Raw genomic sequence first — 21273 nt, 5'->3', positions numbered from 1 at the left:
CTACTGCTTCTGAATCATATGTGTGCTATCCATGTGTGCTTACCCACATCTACGCGGGCGCCCAGGTCTCTATGCCTGCCTTTCACACCAAGTGTGTGAACTTACTCATAAGCCTGCAAGTGTCCCAGTCAGACCTGTTTAGTCCAGCTCTGAGAAAACGGAGAGGTTAGATAGACTGATACGTTTCATCACATTAATTCCTCATTTCACAATTGAAGTTTTGACAGGATGTCTGGCCTCCAACTGCAAGGAGAAGGTCTTTTGAGTCCTTCCTCTCAAGGGCAACCAAATGAAGCTGCCGATTCTGTCATTAAGAAAAGTGAATTGCCCTTCAGAGATTCTCTCTTCCGTTGTTCTTCCATCTTGAGTTCTTTCCTGCCTGCTCCTGGTGAGGTACCTTTTAAAAAGTCGCCCTCATTCACGCTACACCCGGCCACACCTCCAGGACCCAGGATGCTCGCATCTGAGTTCCCAGCAGTCTTAAAGCCTTGCCAACAGCAGACAGAGACATCCCGCTGAGCCCTGGGTGGAGAGAAAGCCATGCCTTGCGCAATAGTGACCCACTTGGCACAGGGGCAGAGCCATCCTGACGGGCTCCAGAGATTCCTCCGTGGGTCCCCTGGGATCGGCCCGTAGAGAACAATTGCAAACAGTCACCCTGCCACCGTGCAGGGTCATCAACAGAAACCCAAGGAAACAGGGCCCTGTCCCGTGGCATACTGACTCATTCCTGTAGCATGATTTAGCAGCTGTCTGAAAACAGAAAATACTGCTAGGACCTGAGCTGGGACCATAAGGTGTAAAGATGTCAAGTTGAAAAAACAAGGGTTGGGGGGGGCGCCTGGGTAGCGCAGTCCGCTAAGCCACAACTCTTGGCTCAGATTGTGATCTCATGGGTCCTGAGATGGAGCCTGGAGTGGGGCTCCACGCTCAGCAGGGAGTCTCCTTGCAAGATTCTCTCCCTTTGCCTTTCCCCCCAAGTCGCGCGCCGAGCTCTCCCTCTCTTCCCCTCCCCTCACAAATAAATAAATAAATCTCTAAAAAAAAAAAAAAAAGAAGAAGAAGAAAAAGAAAAAAACAAGGGTGGGTCTAACTCTACCCCCCCCCCGCACCCCCTTTTCCCCGCTGTGAGAAAATTATTCCGGCGTAAACTTTTCTTTTTAAATTTAGGATATCTTTGTGCAAGAAAAACTACTTTATTACTCAACATTAATAACCCTCACTTTGAACCTTAATTCTGAAAACCACAGAATTTAAAAAATGCTGTAAATAGCTGACATGGGCGTTCTTCCCCTGCTTTCAAAGGAATTGTTTTTGTAATTACTGTGCGGGGTGAAGCTGAATTGTCCCCCACCCCCTGCAGTAAGCAGGACAGTGTAATGAGATATCTCAACTAAAAACATCCATCATATTCAGATTAATTAATAATGGAAAAGTTTCAGTGCATTTCTAATGCTTTTTTCAATCTTTTATTTTTTAAGCTATTCTAGTTTGGAGTACAAGTAAATGCCTGACATATGGTCTAAGCCAAATTCCCAAATTGTAGCAAAAACAGTGCCTGCATATTTGGCAGGAATTTAAACCAGTTCAGGTCAGTGTCTGTTTCTGCCCAAAGAAGAGTTTCTGCATTTACACTGGGCTAGGAAAATAACACAGGAAAACATGGGGAACAACAAGCAATATTGTACGTTGCAGCGCCGGGCTGGCCAAAGGATAATGTTTAGAGCAACTCAGGGAATTACTGCCCAAGCTGCAATTTGGGTTTGCATAACATTTTGGGGGGCAGTGAGCAAGAGAAACAGAGTGCGGACCGCATTGTCGTAGGGAAATGGCCTTCTCCCTTCTAAGGCTCTCACCTTGCAAATCACCCTCTCTTAGCAAAAGCACATCTTACTTGTTAACTCCTCCCCTGCTCGCTAACCTTTTCAATCATCCCCCTTCTTCATTTCAGAAGGGCCTTCGGAACAAAGCGGCGTTTTAAAGCCTTTCCCACTAAAAGTTCGCCCCTCCCCCCCGCTTTAAAGAGGCAGGGTGGGGGTAATTTTCTCTTCTTGTAAATTTGTTTTTCTGCAGTCTACTCTTCTGAAGCTGTCATTGTTTGGGGGTTGATGGATATTTCTTCGGAGATACCCTCATATCGCTTGTTACTGTAACACTTCCTGGAGATAAAGTTCGGACGGAACGTTAAGCGCCGCAATGTAGCAGCACAAATGAGTTGAATGCGAGTGGTCGCGAGCAGCTGGCTGGCTCAGGGCGCGAATTTAGCTGTGGGGGAGGGGTTCGTGACGCTGACAGTGGCTTTCTCCTCTACATAAACATTTTTGGCTGTTGCAGCTTTTGTGCTGATCATGTGACGGTGTCCCTAGGCAGCTAATTTATTTCCGTGGCTTTCATGAGCAATCATTAACCTTCAGACACCGAGTTTGCTTTTTGCTTTGTGGCATTTGTTATTATTATTATTATTTTTTTGTACACTAACTAGTTTAATTCAGAAAGTGTCAGGAGAAAATTACAACCAATTTATAATAGACTGCAATGCATAATACTTATGTTTCTATTAAAGCAGACCTCGCTTACAAGAGCATTCTCAGAGCTTAGCTGGTGTGTGTGGATCAGAATAATTATTTTCGGCGTGGCTGTCGTGGGGATGCTACCTCAGTGTCCCCTTCTGATTGTCAGGCCGCCGCAGACTAGCCTTGCAGACACTCTGCTCGGGAGATGAACCTTCGGCGGTCTCCGTGTGCTCTGAGGAGGCTGGAGCCCCCAAGAGCTGTCCACGCGGTTGGGAACTGGGCTTTGGGGGTGGGCCCTGCTCGGGTCTCTTCTTCCCTCAACAACTGACACACCAGCCTTCAGTAAACCGTGTGCCCGTTTGTATTGAATAACGAGCTAGAATATATGGGGATTGCAAAACAAAGGAAATCAGAAACTGTGTCCTGCATAAATCAGAAGGGGGCGGGGGCGGGGGCGGGGGCAGAAAAGTATCATTTCTGACATGAACTAATCGGGCTGACCCTGTTTTCTGAATTTATCTGTTGTGTCCTCCTCAGATCTGTTTGTATTGCTCAGCCATTTCTGCCAACCAGTAATTCAGGAGTAAAATGCACAGGGTCACTCTTTGGTGTCTATCATACATGATATCTTCAGACACTTTCAGAATGCCGATTATCTCGTGGGTATTGTGTCGGCCCTGTTAGATATTCATTTATTCATTCTCTCATGGTGCAGGGTTGGTGGGGGAACACTCAGGACTACTTGCACAGAGGGATTTGATAAAGTGTATTTATAAACCTCAATGGACTGTGTTCAGTGCAAAATAAGAGGAAGACATGTCCCCTTTTCTTTTTTACTCAGTTAAAATGGTTCAGTGATGAGAGCTGTTCTTAACTGATCCTAATATTTCGTAGGAATAGATGTATAGGTTATAGAGCGTGGCATGAAAATTCCAGTTTTCAAAATTTATGATTAAGAGCTCAAAACATGATACAGTCATTCTTTAAGCATTTGGGGGCACCGTCAATGGGCTAGGTGTTTATTGTACAGGCTGAAAGGGAGGAAGAGCTTGACCAAAATGATAGAAGTGAGACTGGGGAAGTGTTTGGGTGATCACTGATGTTGCATAAAATAGGTGTAATTAACTTCTGTGACACCCAGTGTTCTAATTGTTACATTGTTGCTGGGGTGGGGGTGGGGGGAAGTGGGGCGTGGGGAAGATCCGGGAACTTCTTTGTCTCGCCACAACAGGGAGATTTCCTTCCCAAACATAGGGCCCTCGTGTTCTGGACTTCTTCTTCCTAACTTTTCTTGCTCACTGGATTCCAGCTCACATGATTGGCATGGCCGCCTTATGACTTTGGTGCTTTATCTGGTAAGTGGTTCACTTACTTAGCTGGGGACTTTTGCCTTCAAGGGCCCTTCCTCCACACTGACGATCGGATTTTGTGACTGAACTGCTATAAAGATGAATATAATCCAGGCTGGATTCACTCTTACGTATTCATTATTATTCCATTCTTTCTCTCTTCTGATTTTAAAAGAAACGCAGCTGAAAACATTTTCATACATGACTAGAAAGCATTACAGCCCCTGGGCACCTTGTGTCCTGTGGGTAAAGGAGAAGCTGGCCTGGGGGTTGGCACAGCTCATGACTGACCTTTACCCCAGGGGAGCATAACTTGGGCGAGTACAAGTGCGAAACATCACAGGGAGTCTCCTTTCCTCAGGTTAAAGCATGCACAGTTCCTTCCAGACGCTTCTTTGTCACAGGCTCTCCTGATGGGTTCAGCTTTTGGGGGAAGGCCCATCGTGGGGCGCTCACTCTTATCCTGCCCTCTGCCCCCAGATTGTGATACTGTCGAACTCCTTCCCAGCCCTCCTCGGCCTCTCTTTAGCCTTATGTGCTTTGTCTGAGCCAGCATCCCCTTGGACCCTGTTCTGGAATGTACTCTTCTTTTTTTGCACTCCATATCCCTTAGTGCCAAGTTTTGCATATTCAGAATGCCTGCATTCGAGAGGCCTCTATGCACGCACTTTTCCCCCTTGTATAAATATGATCCAACAGGGCTGTCTCGGCTTCTCTCCTCTTTGGGTCAGCACATCCTTGTTACTCTCAAATCAGCTTTGTCCTTTTACTCTTTGAAACCCCCTCAACTTGCCACTACTTTAACCCCACCTTGCGATTTATGTCCGAGTGATCTTGGATAATTTATTCTTTAGACCGGTTTTCTCTTTTATACAGAATAGATTCATGATGGCCAACGATGCCTGGAGTATGTACTGTGGGCCAGGTGTTGTGCTAGGGAGTTTGCTCAGTGATTAATATGCATTCTCTCTTTTGAGCGTGACAAAGACTTGTGAGGTATGTACTGTCATTAATCCCATTTTACAGGTGGGGAAGCTGAGGCACAAAGAGATTTAATAACTCACGTTTTCCCAGATGGAATGTGATCACATCAGGATTCCCACCCAGGCATGAGTTCTCACTCATTATGCTGTACTGCTCTTTGGCTATTCTGACACCTACCTCAAAGGCTTATTGTGATTTGCTTACGAAGCAAACATGTTTCATGTCTACTGTGTGCCAGGCAGGCATTGGTACCTGTTTTTAGGAACCTTCCATTACTGCTCAAGTGACGGGTCAGGAGACCCAGAAAAATAAATAAAAGTGTCAGCTGGTGCATGCCAGGGACGTCTCAAGCAGCACAGCAGATAAGGTAGACAGAGGCAAGGGGGTAGATGAGAAGGTAGCTGGGAAGGCTCGTTGGAGAAGAAAAGATTTAGACCTTCAAGGAAGGCTAAGTTGTAGGTAAGGGACAAAAGGGGCAGGGAATTTCCAGGCCAAAGCGAAGGTTAGGCAGGAGACCAGGTATTTTTCTGGTTTCAACCATAAGCTTTAAAATAGTCAACACCTGGCAGTTAACAGTTTTGCTGAGAAACTTCGCCCCCTTCCCTGAGTGGGTAGTTAACCAAATGATGACTTCAGGCAGGTAGAGAGCTAAGACCAAGATGAGAGTCACGGAACAGGAGAGTAAATCCAAGTGACACTGTGGGGATAATGTCTTTTATTCCTGTACTCAATCCCCTTTGTCATCGTTGTTTATTGAATCCCATATTCTAAGCAGAAACGTCTTGTGAGATCAGGCGTGAAAAAACAGCTCCTGTTCTCGAGATCCGTCCATAGGGCAAAGGAATAGGAAAATCTGAACAGTAAACATCGGATGTGGTCAAGGCGGTTAGAAAAGTATGTACCAGATGCTGAGGGAGCCCCGAGGATGGCGCTGCCTTCCTCCTCCCGTGTTTGGATCAGGGAACACTTCGTGTTGGAGGTGCCACTTGAGATGTGTCTCAAAAGAGAAATAGGTGCTCGCTAACTTAAAAAGGAAAGAACAGGGCAGCCCAGGTGGGGAGATCAGCAGATGCAAACGAGTGAACTTGGGGAGCCATGACTAATGCAAAGGAAGGACTCCAGCAGTTTGTTTTCACAGGAGCTTCGGTGCTCCCTGGGGAATTTGGAGTTGAGGTGTGGCTGCAGGCCTGGCGAGATATCAAAGGTAGGGCTTCCAGCAGGGGAGAGTCACAGTCAATTCACAGGAGCAGGAGATGAAGGGCTGAAGCAAAGATGGATGTGGGAAGACCAGTTAGGAGCCCACGGTGATCATTTTGGTGCTAGGTGGTGAGAAGCTGACCCGAGGTGGTGGGGCCTGAGGAGGAGGGAATACGTTTATTTAGGCTGAGGGCTGACCGAGTACAAATGGAGAAGAGGATGCCTGGTCCCCAGGTTTGCGGGACCTTGAGCTTGTGGATAAGGTGGAGATTTAAGAGGGAGTTGAGAGATAATTCCAGTCAATTCTCTCAATTTATGGAGGTTACGTTCTATAAAGTCGCTACAGACACTGAATAAGTGAATATTGAACCCTTGCTTCTAGGGGAAATATAGAGTTAAGTTCCTGGAGCCTCTGGTCACAACATTTTTTTTTTTTTAAAAGATTTTATTTATTTATTTATTTGACAGAGAGACACAGCCAGAGAGGGAACACAAGCAGGGGGAGTGGGAGAGAGAGAAGTAGGCCCCCCACCGAGCAGGGAGCTCGATGTGGGGCTCGATCCCAGGACCCCGGGATCATGACCCGAGCCGAAGGCAGATGCCCAACGACTGAGCCACCCAGGTGCCCCGGTCACAACATTTTCATCAACTGATTAACATCTAGTCTTGTTTTTTTTGTGTGTTCCTGTTTAAAAACACTGCATTAGTTAGGGTTCTCCAAAGAAACAGAACCATAGGAAAAAAAAAATATATATATATATATACCTCCATATATATTTATGGAGATTTATTATGGCTTGCCCAGTTATGCAGGCTAAGTCTCACAATTTGCCATCTGCAAGCTGGAGACTCAGAAGATTTGGTGGTGTAATTCTAGCGTGAGTTTGAAGGCCGAAGGCCTAAGAACCAGGGGAATCTATGGGGTAAATTCCAGCCCAAGAGCAGAAGACCTAGCTCAAACATCAGGCAGGGGGAAAAACATGCTGAATTCCTCCTTCTTCTGCCTTTTGTTCCACTCAGGCCCTCAAGGGATTGGAGGATGCTCACCCACAGTTGGGGAAGGCAATCATTCTTCGGAGTCTAAGGAATCAAATGCTAATCTTGTCCTGAAACAGCCTCGCAGACACACCCAGAACTAATGTTTAATCTGGGCACTGAAGAGGGCAGTCAAATTGACACATAAAATTAACCATCATAGACACTCTATTCAATATATATTGTTAATTCATTAACATTGAAATTTCAGCCAGTCACACTGTAACTCATGCCTGAACAAAGCTTACTAATACATATATTTTCTCTGAAAGGCACATCATAGTCTTATGCTTAGCAGCACTAGAAAACACTCCAGCGGTATTTTGGGGTGTTCATTTTAAAAGTGAAATCCTCAACAAAATACACAAAAAATGTGAAAAAGGTGGCACAAAATAGACTGCATAAAGAACACTGGTTTCATATACGAGAGCTTTAACATCACCTCATTCTACCTCAGTGGGGATGTGTGGGTCCAGCATCTTAAATTTTTCTCCATTCTGCACATGTCTGTGATAGACCGTGAAAACATCCCGTGTATTGATTTGGAGGTTATAGATACATGGTAGCAAATAGACAAATTTGCAATTTGGAATCCGCGAATAATGAAGATCTATTGCATTCACTTAAGATTTGAAAATTTTGCTTATGAGGTGCCTTTAAGTCATGCAGTTGAACGTCAGCAGAGATGTTGAGCCAGAAAATAGATATTTGAGATACATAAGTGTTTAAATGGCTAAACCGTGCTGACTGTGTAAGAGATTATGGGGTGTACGAGATCGTTTCGGTAGGGTTAAGTACATCATGCTGAAGGGTGGGGACGGAGGGACAGTGGCTGTTGTGATGCCACAGTCAGGGCATGGGCAGCACCCTGGGGGAACTCCGGATCCTCATGAAGTGAACTTCTCCTCGCATCGCTTCCCTCCGCAGCCTGCGGTGGAATTTGATGTAAGTTGGGTTCTGGATGACATCCCTGAAAGAGATGGGATTCAAGATCATCACTGTACAAGTCACTTTCACAGCTAATGTTTCAAGGAGGCCAAAAGTCTCATGGGGGGGCGGTTGCATGGGTCAGAACTTGGCAGTGAGCTCTTTGAAGAACCCATGCCCCATGATTTGGGCTGCTCTCTTGGTAGGGAAAGGCGTGTATCACCTGCTCTGTCCTGGATCCCTTGGGTCCCCTTCATATACTACACGACTTCTTTGAGATGTGGGGCTTCAGAGAGCCACACTTTGGGGCCAGACATCCTACGCTGATTTTCTTCCTTCAGTTATAAGCTTCTGATATTTCCCCCCAACCCTGTCCTTCTCTGCGAACCCCATATCCTATTCCCCACGTGTCTGGTGGCCCTTTTGTCTGAGTCGATCTTTTTTTCCACCATAACCCCATTCTCACAGACCCAGCTACATAAGCTAAAATAGTTAAGACTTTTTTTTTTTAAGATTTTATTTATTTATTTGATAGAGTGAGAGAGCACACACAAGTGGGGGCGGGAGGTACAGGCAGAGAGGGAGAAGCAGACTCCCCACTGATCAGGGAGCCTGATGCAGGGCTGGATCCCAGGACCCTGAGACCATGACCTGAGCTGAAGGCAGCTGCTTAACCGACTGAGCCACCCAGGTGCCCCACTAAGACTTTAAAAAAAAATAAGTTAGATTTGGGACCCAACCATTCAACATGCCCATGCCATGCGTTAGGCACCGTGCTAACAGCTAGATATAGAGTGACAAACGGACTAGGTATGGTCCCTGTGCTCCCATACCTGACAGCGTAAGAACTATGGTACAGTGAGAGGCAGCCTGGAGCCAGGACACCAGGGTTCAAGGCCTGGTTGGGCCATCATCTGTGGCTATAACATTGGACAAATCACTTTGGCTCTCAGAAACACCTCCCCCGTTTGTAAAACACTGGGTTTTGATTTCTAAATTATTTTCTGGCCCTTTACATTCGGTGATTCTATAAAGTAAAATGCCCTCACGGTGTGTTACAGGAGGGTGGCAAATGGTATCACCCTTGGTTGTTGTAGGGCTGCAAGACCTAATAGAGATCGTCCAAGTTGCTGACAGCTTTGAGTCACCTACACTGTATGCACGGCCCCTGCAGAAAGTATAGGGTGATTGTCAGTGCTTACCATGCAACAATTGAACCCTGAAGCATTTAGATTCTGTAGAGGGATTTACTGAATAGAAGGGAAGATGCCAGCCTTGGGGAAAGGATTTGATAATACCTTGCACGATTTAACACCAGCTGGAGAGTGGATCCTCTACTTCCCATTGTTATGCTCGGCTTTAGCGGAATGACTCCATTTGAAAGCCACCGCTGTGCCTTTGTGAGCAGTAGCAGGAGCTCCTGTATTGTTCAGGGTCCCCAGGAACATCTCAGAGAGACCAGGAGACCACATTTGAAATACATAAGTTGAGTTGCTTTACCAGAGGCAAACACAGCACGGAAATCTGTTGCGTGTGCGGTAATTTCTGACAATCAACTCTCTGCCTTCTCAGATACAGATCTCTGGAAAGTGGGAAGCGAAGCATGAATCCAAATAAAAATTGTTTTTCAAATAAATATTAGGTAATACCCCAGGGGAGGCTGATGGTTCTTCTACTGTGCAATGCCCACGTGTGATTCGGTCTTTCCCTATTAGCAGAAGGAAGCATAGAGAGATGTTATATAACTGTTTTTGCTGCATTCTACTATGTCTAGGGTAAATAGAGAATCTTCTTCAAAGGATGTTTTTTAAGGGAAAAAAAAATACCCATCACAAAAGAACCCTCTTTTGTTTGTTTTATGGCTAAAGGATGGCTTTATTTAAATTAACAACCCCTTGTGATACAGGGAGGGAAACAGGTTGAATCCACAGGGATTCAACCAGTGCAGGGCAGCTGGTCTTGGCTTTGCCCTTGATTGGCTATTTGACCTTAGACATGAGAATCCATTTATCTAGCACTTTCTCTGAATTCAAAGTGCAGGTAGCAGTCATTTCTATACCTTTTTCTTACCTTGCTTGTTGATTAATCGGGAGTTCTCCAGGGGACAGGTTTGCTTTTAGTACAAGCCCACTGAGTAATATTCATCGAGTCACCAATGTATTTGGAACTGTGATCAGAACTGAATTGATCTCCTAAAATATGCGAGACATTTAGACACCTGGGAATACCTGATCATTATAAAATGTGGCCAACATTTTAAAGAAGTGGTTGCAAATCCTCTTCTGACTTTAGAAACTCTGGTAACTTAATGAAAGAGAAGGCATTCACGTTCCTTGACATTCTCTTCTGACTGTTTTCTGTAGTAAACTGTTCCCTCTTTTGCTCTTTCTCGTTCTTCTGCTTCCTCCCTCTGGTTTTCTGCTTCCTACACCTCCAGCCTTTTGTTCTTCTTTACTCGGGGGTTCCTCTCTTACTCACAAGTGTGTGGAATCAGTACTTTAAAACTTACGGCCAACAGAGGCTGTGGGAGTCAGGTGACAGTCTTTTGTTGGGAATGGCAGAAAGATTATATTACAGTGTTCTAGTTCCCCAAGGAAAAGAGGCTTTTACCATTCAACGGTTTAGCTGATTAAGGAAGAGCCAGGACTGAGGGTCCTGTCTGAAGAGATAACAAACAAAACCCCAAAATGAACGCCATCTAAAACTCCAGGACGCTATGAAGAGTCTACTATCAAAACCATAGCACTCAGGAAATGCTGAGATAGTGTGGTTTCCATTATTAGCGTTAGCGTTATTTTACAAAATGTATGGGGTACATATGATAAGGTCCACACGTAAAGCTGGCTGTCTTGTGATTTGGCAGATGAATTCTGCTAAATTTAAGAAGTCAGATGGAAACAGAAACAATGGAGTAAACGTAAGGAACACACACTATCGCTGAGTTGAGAAAAGCAGCCCATTGTGAACAATTAAATGAAATAATGCCGAATCACATGGATTTACTTTTAAAGTAGTATGGAATTGTTTGCTCTTACTGTTATCAATTCTATTAATTTCACTTCTTTTAAAAAACCTTTTAAGGTTTAAATGGTCATCTCCTTCAGATGTCCCCTCATATTCTGTCCTCTTTCAAGGCTCTTCTCCTGGGTCAGGACCTCTTTTCAGACGTCCCAACATTTGCAGGCAAGCTAATCCTCTCCCATGAGGGATCCTGAGCTTTTTACTCGGCCCACTATTGTAGCGGTTACCTTGGAGCACATGTCCAATTATATGCTCCTTGCTGTCAGGAGGCCCTCCTTGAAGTTAATGGTCCCTTCTGAGTTGTCTTCACTCTCTGTACTAGCCCCTTCCCCAGCACTTGCCCCTCTTCATGTGACTGTCCGTTGACTTCCTCTTCTTGCTGAACTGTAAGCTCCTGGAGGACAAACACTCTCTCCTTCACCTTGTATTCGTAACATCTACCATGATGATTGATCCTTTTTCTTTTTTCATGATAAGTGTACTCTTTATTTTTTTTTAATTAACATATAATGTATTATTTGTTTCAGGGGTACAGGTCTGTGATTCATCAGTCTTACACAATTCACAGCGCTCACCATAGCACATACCCTCCCCAGTGTCCATCACCCAGCCACCCCATCCCTCTGACCCCCCTCCCCTCCAGCAACCCTCAGTTTGTTTCCTGAGATTAAGAGTCTCTTATGGTTTGTCTCCCTCTCCGGTTTCGTCTTGTTTCATTTTTCCCTATCTTCCCCTATGCTCCTCTGTCTTGTTTCTCAAATTCCCCATATCAGTGAGATCATATGATACTTGTCTTTCTCTGATTGACCTATTTCGCTTAGCATAATATCCTCTAGTTCCATCCACGTTGTTGCAATGGCAAGATTTCATTTCTTCGATGGCTGCATAATATTCCATTGTATATATACAATACATCTTCTTATGATGATTGATCCTTAACGAAATAAATATTTCACAGGGTGGCTGGGTGGCTCAGTTGGTTAAGCATCTGCTTTCAGCTCAGGTCATGATCCCAGGGTCCTAGGCTGCTTGTGCTGTCTCTCTCTCTCTGTAAAATAAATAAATAAAATCTTAAAAAAAAAAAAAGAAATATTTCAATGTCAAACCAAAAATGTGTTTTTTACTAATTGTTTACGAAGTAAGCAAAGTTTTAAAAGTTTTAAGTTTTAAAAACCTGCATATTAAGCTTTCAATCAAATTTATCTCTGAATTGCATTCTAAATTGCAAATAGTCCTGTCCCTCTGCCAATGGTATAACACGGAAGATTCCTTCATCTCCTTACACATGGCGTACCCGCTGCCTGGGATCCTCTACCCATGTTGTTTTGGCTAACTCCTCCTCATCCTTTCCATCCCAGCTGGACTCTGCTTCTTTTCTGTTATCTCCCTCTTTTCTCCTGCCCACCCAATCTGAAACAACTTCCCCTATAATAATCACTCATCACATTCTGATTTTTCCTTAACATCATTTATCAAAAGTATAAAAGAAAAAAGAAAAAGTATAAGAGATATATTTCTTTAATGGCTTGTTTCTTCGACTAGATTGTTCTCTACATGTGAATAGAGAATTTATATATTTAGTTCAGGATTACATTTCTAGCACCTAGCTCAGTATCTGTATGCAATTAATATTTGTCAAATGATGATTTTTCTTTTGCTTTTTTTACTACGTAAAAGGTACTGTAGGAATACATAGATAAATATAAGATACTGTTTCTAACCTTAAGGGGAAATCCGTATGCCTTTCAGTTGAAAAAGACACATGGTGTTGAGGATTAGGAAGAATGCAAAGCTCTAGAAATTGAGTATTGGAATGTTTTCTTACCATGAAATATATAATAGTTGTACATTTGTTAAACATTGATTAAGAAAATTCATGGTGTAGAAAACTATGTATTTATTCAGTAATGCTATTAAACAAGTTTACATGTGAATTGGAGCATTACATTATTTTGAGGGATTGTGGTATATATGGGGAGAGATATATACTACCACTTTTTGCTAAATTTAAAGTTTGGTAGCTACATACATATATCAGTCTCCCTGCAGTAACAGCACCAGGGTCCCCAAACTTTGGTCTCTGGGCAGCTAGGGCTCAAGATGAGGAAATCAATGCCTCAGGGATATTGCCAGGAGGAGAGGGAGGTCCCAGAGTGTGGCTGGAAGGGTATCCATTCAGAGATTTGCCAAGTTCTAGTCCTCCTGGCATTGACATTGAAGTATGCCCCTCAGTTTGGCACTTTTTTTTTTTTTTAAACTTCATCTTTCTCTTCAAGGTTCTCTGTATTAATTTACTCTTTAAATAGCCAACAGTTGCTCGGTATGTGTTTAGGGATGCCAATGTTTAGTTAAGAAGACACCGTTCTCCTCTATTTGCCTTAAGCTGTGATAGACAGTATGGAAATAAACATTTTGAAAGTACAACAAGCCAAGGCATTATGTAATAGGTGGAAGCAAACCCATAAATCATCAAAAAATGCATAAATATTCATAGCGTTTAGATGCTTAGGGTATTGAAATAACAAAAAAAAAAGTACTGTCACCTTTCTTTTAAAATTTTAGTGAGGAAATCTTGAGGTAAAGCAAAGAGACCTTGTAAGCAATGAAGCTGATGTAACAGCCGACACTTACTTTGGGCTTAAATGTGTCAGATGCTATTCTAAGTGATTTGTAGATACTAATTCATTTAATCTTTATACCAGCTGTAGTGGATGCTGTAGTTTGTCCAACAGATCTCCCTTCTAGGACAAGGCGTCTGTTCTCTCATTTCCTAAGGGGTTGTTTGCTGACAGCTTTTAGCTAAATCCCTCTCTGGAAATTGCCCTTGGCAGAAAGGAGCTGCCTGGCCCAAGGTTGCATACCTGGCCAGAGATAGCCTGTATCCAGCGGTTGGTCCATTCAGGGGTAAAAAGGTCCCGTCGACTTGCCTCAATTCAAGGTATGTCTGCAGGGCCGTTCTAGTCTCAGTTCTTTGTAGGAACAGCTGAGACTCTGTTGCCACCATGTTCCAGTCCCGCTTCACCCTCTCCTCAAACTGCCTTCCCTCCCTGCCTTCCTGATGTTTTCCTCCCTACACAAATTTCTATCTCAGAATCTGTTTCCTAGGGAATCTGTCGGTGACACCAACTTCATAACTTTTCTCATTGTATTGGTCAGGAAACCAAGGCCCAGAGGAGGAGTAATCAGCCCATAGTGACATAGTCAGGATTCAGACCCCTAGTAGCCCAGCTCCGGAACAAGCATTTTTGGCCACTATGCCCTGTCTTAAAATAGGATGAGGGAAACAGATGGGTTCTGCCTGTTCTGGCTCTGCCGGCCTCTCAGGCTTAATCTTGCTCTGTGTCCTCTCACCTTCTCCTCTTTCAGTCACGCTGGCCCGCCCGTAGTCCACGTTACTGGTCCTGAATGAGGGAGCGAATTCCTAAGACGGTGCGGTTGGGATATTAGGGTCAAGGCTGGAGATGATTAGAATCTTAGAGGAGGAATTTGACCACCACAAAGAGAAGAAAGAATAAAATGTGACTGATAGTATGGTTAGTATATATAATAATTTACGAAATGTAAATCTGAGGTTCTCAGCTTGGGGTAAAGCATTTTGTGTTCAGTACCGTACTAAGTTCTTGTGACGCATACAGGAGATAATGTCTGCATCCTTTGAAATTTATAATCATTTTGGGAAGAGAAAAACACTGGATAAGAAAGAACAAAAGAACAACAACAAGGTAATATCCGATCAAGAGCAAGATAATGTGACATATTCTAAACATGTTTGTGAGACTCTTTAAACGAAATGAGGGGACTTTAGCTACAGGAAATATTATGAAAATGAAATTAATTACTAAGAGTTAGTGGTGAGTTTGTGTTGCATCTTCATAAGTTGAAAGAAGGATGATCATTCTTGGCAGGGAAACAGATGGGATCCTGTAAAGAGAGGCGTTGTCTCATTTAATCCCACATTGCTCTGAGTCGAGTGCGGTAAGCAGAATTTATGAGAAAGTGGAGTGCAGAGAGGTAGAGTAGCTTGCTGAGCCTGGCCAAACTGGTGAGCTGTGGAGCCAAGACCTGAACCCAGACAAGCTGCTTCCAGAGTGCATGACCTTAATCACCATCCTTTGGAGCACAAGGTTTGCGGTGGATCAGGTGGGTCAGGTCGTGAGGATGTTAAGATTGCAGGCTGCAAGAGTTCAGAGAGATCCGTTAGGCAATCGAAGACCTTCATCATAAGGGAAGAGCTTGGGTTTGGAAGGCGAACTGATGAGCATTCTCATTCAGCGCTAGTCATTACTGGAAGAGTTGCTTAGCCATTTTAAGGCTCAGTATTCTCTATGATCCAAATGGGAATGACAAAACTTAACTCTTAAGGCTGTAGAGAGGACTAAATATAATGTATGTAAAGCAATGTGCGTAGCACCTAGAATGATTGTTGCAGGTACTCAGCTACGGCATGACGGTTGCTGTTGTTCCAGCATAGGTGATTAAACGTGGCTGGACGCGCCTGGAAAAAATAGGATCAGTGGACAAAATACCGAAAATGGAATTTTAGGAAGACAGAGATGGCTGCACAGAGTACGATGGGCTGAAAAAGGATGGGATAGGGGGAGGGGGTTGGATGCAGGTAAATTGAATACCACAAATTAGGGTTTTCCAGTAAGAGAAGGATACGTGCAGCTGGGCAGTGGTTGCAGGAGCGCAGAGGAAGGGGGAGACGAAGTGATACCGCAGAGGGAGAGTTGACAAGATACTGTACCCAGAAGACAAGAGAAGAGGCAGTGAAAAACAGCTAGGTGGTCTGATGGCCAAAAGGCTAAGAGACTAAGGTAATACCATTGAGGGGAGAAATGGGGAAACTGAGGGAGACGCAGGAGTTGGGGACACGGTGATAAATGCTGATATTGAAGGAAAGTAACAGATGTGAACATCACTGAGAAGAATCTGAACAGTGGAATAATAAAAGGAATTAAGAAAGCAAATGGTCCCATTAATTTTGATCTTGAGAAGGTGGAATTTCTGCTTGTAGTCTTTCTGGCTAAAATTTTGAGGGAATGAGAGTCAAGCAATGTGGTTGCCTGCAACTGGTGCCACCCTTGCATAAAAGGAGCTGAAGTTGTAGGAGTGGGTGAAATGGGGTTCCTGCAGGGACAAGCTAGAGTCACACATGCAGATCACAGGAGGGGTAGATCCTGCCTGCTTATAAACCAAATCCCTTCCTATGTGGGTTCAACAGCATTCGTCCTCTGAAACCTACCAATTCCAAGACTGACTCAGTGATTTTTCAGATTTTCACTTGAGAACTTTTTATTTTTTATTTTTTAAAAAGATTTTATTTATTTATTTGACAGAGAGAGACACAGCGAGAGAGGGAACACAAGCAGGGGGAGTGGGAGAGGGAGAAGCAGGCTTCCCGCCGAGCAGGGAGCCTGATGCAGGGCTTGATCTCAGGACCCCGGGATCATGACCTGAGCCGAAGGCAGACGTGCAAACCGACTGAGCCACCCAGGCACCCCTTGAGGACGTTTTAGAATAAAATTTCAAGACCACCGTGTTTCTTCTGTTCTTTTACTTTAAGAGCAACACGGTGGAATGCCTTGCCAACACCAAAAGGTTCAGAAGAACTATTTCTGTTTTTCCAAAGGGCTTAATAAGGAAGCAGCTTATTCTCTCTGAGGACAATGACACTTTGCAGAGGCCAAATATATTTCTGTAAATTGTGAAGGATAATAATATTGTTCTAATTAAGCTCTTCACGCTCACACTATAGAGGCCAATCTGACCTTATACAAATAGGACAGTAGGAGAAAAAAGATGTTACTGTCAAAAATGCTCTCACCTGGAGGATAAATGTCACAAATAAGTAGTTGCCAAAAAATTCTAGAGAAGCTAGAAGCATTTTATTTTTTCCAAAAAGATGAATAGATGAATTTGTAAATTGAGAGAAACTATAGGGAGCTGGAATCAGGGAATTTGAATGTATCATCCATGCTGAGCCAAGTGGCCTTTCTCAGAGTCTAGAATTTCTTATTTTCCCATAACAAAGCCTTAAATCCCTCAGGCAAGTAGTCCTAGAAAAAATTTTTCATTACCGGCTCATTAGATGAATTTAACTCTGAGCTCTTGAAATGTATTTGTTTTACTGAGTATTAGTGATGCCTTCTGGAAGGTTTCCTCATTTTTTCTGCCCTAAAAATGGTCAAGGTCAGGTTCTGATGAAGGTCCATCTTTTTTTCCTTTCTTGCAGACTTATAAAGATGGAGAGTAAAAACCCCAGGAGAAGCCTTTCCTTGGTCTATCTGTGAGCCATAATGTTGTCTATTTATGTGTTTTTAAAATATACAGTGAAAAATTATTTCTATATTCAGTGAAATATATTAGTGGTGTGAAGAAGGAGGAACTCACTACTGTACTTAAAATTCAATTAGCTTGGCTATAGGCTTGGCGTGAGATTAGCTTGCATAGTGATTTTTTTCTCTCCTTAAATGCACACATTTTATTCTCAACCATTAATATAAATGTTCACGATGAAGGATCAATAAATGCCCTGGAAACTTTTTTTTTTTAATTAAAGAAATTTTGCCCGTTTAAGGAAACAAATGTACTTGGGAAAGAAATACAGTACAATTTCATGCCCATTAAGCAGGCACGTACTCATGCTATGTGTGGCTCTTTTGGGAAAACCTCTCATTTGAACATTCCTAATTTCTGTTCTGTAACGTGTTATGCAATATTTGACTTCAGAGGGCAATTGTATGGCTTTTTTGGTGGGTGATTGCAAAGTATGCCAGTTAAGTCTATGGTGGTAAAAACATTAACCCAGCATCATACAAGGGCATCTTGCTGAGTGACACCCTCGAGTCACAGCAGTTTTTCGTTGGAGATTTACCCCTCCAACTTCTCTTATCTTCCAGGGCAGAAGCTCCAAGATGGCTCTTCCGATCGTCTAGATTTTCTTACATTTGGGTTAATTAGAAATCTATCAGTCCCAATGTTGAATCCACAGAATTCATTTTAAAAGTGACACCTTTCAGGGAGCCCATGGAACAAGGAAGTTACGGGGATGGTGGTGGTGGGAGGGGCATAATGGGTGAGGAGCTGGGGAGAATAGTGTTAACCTTTTGCTGATTCCTTTTTTTTTTTAAACAGTCTTGAGGTCTTTTATTTATTTATTTTTTTACATTTATCATGCCATCAATTCATAGGGAATGGGTTCCAGCAGCTCAGGCTCCCCCAAAGTGTGCTTCTCTGAGTGGGGCAGGCTGGCCCTTCCATTGACCCTAAGTAGCTTTCTCTTTGGCTTCCTTCTTTTTCTGATCATTTTCCTTCATGCACTTCAGCAAGCTGTCTCGGCTCTTTGAGTGCTTAATATGTTCAGTACTTACATTAATTCTCCTGGCAAGAATCTTGCCCTTAACTTGTTTGTTTACAACACTACGAACAGTGTGCTGGGTAATACGGTAGACTCTTCGAGTTTTGCCGTGCTAACATTTGCGGGACATTCCTTCTTGAACAGTGCCCATTCCCTTGATGTCCACAATATCACCTTTCTTGTAGATTCGCATGTATGTGGCCAAAGGAACAACTCCATGTTTCCTAAAAGGCCGGGAGAACATAGAGCGGGTTCCTCTCCTCTTCCCCTTTGGGTTGGTCATTTTGGCAAATTACTGGAAGATGGCCGTTGCGGCCGAAAGGCTCTTTTGCTGATTCTAAGGCCACCTGGGGCAGTTCTGTACAGCTCTTGTCTGTGAGGAGGAGAGGGAAAACATCACCCAGATTCTTCTTACCTCATGAGTTTCTGTTCATGAAACAAGAAGAATGATTCCAACTCTGAGAACCGACTTTACCCCTCAGGCGCTATGTTAGGAATGGGCACTAAATCTTGTTTCTCCATCTACTGTGCATGCGCACGGTCTCTTGTGCCTGGAATAAATTAGCAGCACTCCTGTCTTTACTCAGCGTCCAACACTGTATGAAAAATGACCTGCTCTTATAGAGAATCACTAAGCTCACACGGACGATGTATTTTGTTTTTGGAGAAAATAAAAAGCAATTTCTTATTAGAAGCCCAGTATTTTTGTAAAGGTTGAATAGGATGCTACTTAAGAAAACTTCTAGCTGCTGGGGCGCCTGGGTGGCTCAGTTGGTTAAGCGACTGCCTTCGGCTCAGGTCATGATCCTGGAGTCCCTGGATCGAGTCCCGCATCGGGCTCCCTGCTTGGCAGGGAGTCTGCTTCGCCCTCTGACCCTATCCCCTCTCATGTGTTCTTTCTCTCTCATTCTCTCTCTCTCAAATAAATAAAATCTTTAAAAAAAAAAAAAAAAAAAAAAGAAAACTTCTAGCTGCTTAAATGTAGAATGTGGAGAAGAGTCAAATCCAGGAAGATCCCTTTGCTCTAGTGCCTATTTGTTTTCACTATATCATGAATTAGATAGTTCTGTTTGATTTAAGCTTTTGTGTTCTGTTTTGTTTTTCTGACTTGGTTCTCCTTTGATGATGTGAGTTATGTCAACCCTGACGACCCTCCTCTTTTCTTACATGTTTTTTTCGTTCGCATTGTTGTTCCTGTAAAGGCAGCTTCATTCTCACAGATGTCTGTTCTTTATTTGTGCACTTGCTTATTTAACAATTTGGTGAAGAAATGTTGGTATTTTCTTATACTGTTTTACCTCTTCTATCACTTATCTGGTCTGTTGTTATTTTCTGCACTTTCTTGTTGATGTTCCTTTTCAAATGAAAATGTCCGAAGATTACGTGAGCTTTTTACCTAGTTCTTGCTTAAGTTTATGAGTGTTTTCAAAGAAGAATTTATTGTTTGTTTGTTTGTTTTGAGAGGGAGAGAGGTGGGGGGGTAAGGGGAGAGGGAGAGAGAGAATCTTAAGCAGTGTGGAGTTGGCATGGGGCTTGATCCTGAGATCATGACCTGAGGTGATAGCAAGAGTCGGACGCTTAACCAACTAAGCCATCCAGGTCCCTCAAGAATTTATTGTTTTAATTTCGTTAAAAATATCTGTTTGAAAAATTAGCAAAATTATAATTACTTGTTGAAAACATTTCAAAAATACAGAAGTATAATACAGGGCACAAAGTGAAACTCTTTTTATATCCCCTTAATCCCACTCCCGAGAGCTAACAGTTTGGCATATATGCTTCCAGATATTTTTCTATGTCTTTACAAATTTACTTTTATATCTATTTATCCATCTATTTATCTTTCAATCGATTAATCATCTATCCATCTAGCTATCTGTCATATTTTCTTAAAACAAATGGAATATACTATATCCAGTCAGTTCTCATTATTTGCAATAGTTATATTCTATAAAGTTGCTCTAAACACTAAGTGAGTGAATCCTGAACCATTGCTCCTAGGGGAAATTCAGAGTTAGGTTCCTGTGAGCCTCTGGTCACAACATTTTCATCAACTTATCAATAAAAAAACCTGTTTTGTATGTATTTCTGTCTAAAGACACCTTATTCGATATATATTATTAACTCAATGCTGAACTCATGGCCAACAACACTATAACTCAGGTCTGAACAAAGCTCATCTAGAATACACATATTTTCTCCATAAAGTACATTACGGGCTTTTTGTGCTTAAGAATACCAGACAACACTTAAGCACTACTTGGGGGGCCATTTTAAACAGCAAAATCAGGGGAGCTCAGGGTCGTTCAGTTGGTTAAGCTTCTGCCTTCGTTTGTAGGTCATGATCTCAGGGTCCTGTGATTTGAGCCCAGTATTGGGCTCCCTGCTCAGCCTGGAGCCTACTTCTCCCTCTTCTTCTGTACCCCCCTTCCCTGCTCATGTTCTCACTCTCTCAAATAAATAAATAAAATCTTAGAAAAAATAAACAGCAAATCAAATGCAAAAAAATGTAGCACTAAATAGACCATGAGAAGGACATGTGTTTGTAAAGTGACAGCTGAAATAAGAAGACAGAGCATCACCTTATTTAACCTCAGCTGGAAACATGCACATTACATGATTGAAAAGTTTCACTGCTCTGTGCATATCTGTGAATGACTGCTAACGTGCTGTGAGCATTGATTTTTGGGTTACAAATACATTTTAATGGGTAAACAGATTCATAAATACAGAATCCATAAATAATGAGGATTGACTGTATATCTCTCTACAATGTGTTTTTCTTTCCCTATTCAACAGTAATTTATAGACATCCTTCCATGCACCTCAGGTTTGTTGAGAACCTACCAGACACTGTGCTTAGTGCTGGGATGTTGCATTGAACAAA

The 21273-nt window shown here is 42.9% G+C and overlaps 1 protein-coding gene across 3 annotated transcripts in view; it reads left to right on the top strand.

Annotated features, from left to right (window-relative positions):
- Window positions 1–21273, top strand: part of LOC144379040 (uncharacterized) — a 126233-nt gene that overhangs the window by 40485 nt on the left and 64475 nt on the right. The gene's annotated exons all lie outside the window — the stretch shown is intronic.

Source organism: Halichoerus grypus, chromosome 9 (genome assembly GCF_964656455.1).
Source record: "Halichoerus grypus chromosome 9, mHalGry1.hap1.1, whole genome shotgun sequence".
In the NCBI taxonomy this organism is placed as follows: Eukaryota; Metazoa; Chordata; class Mammalia; order Carnivora; family Phocidae; genus Halichoerus; species Halichoerus grypus.
This window is presented reverse-complemented; position numbering and strand designations above follow the sequence as displayed.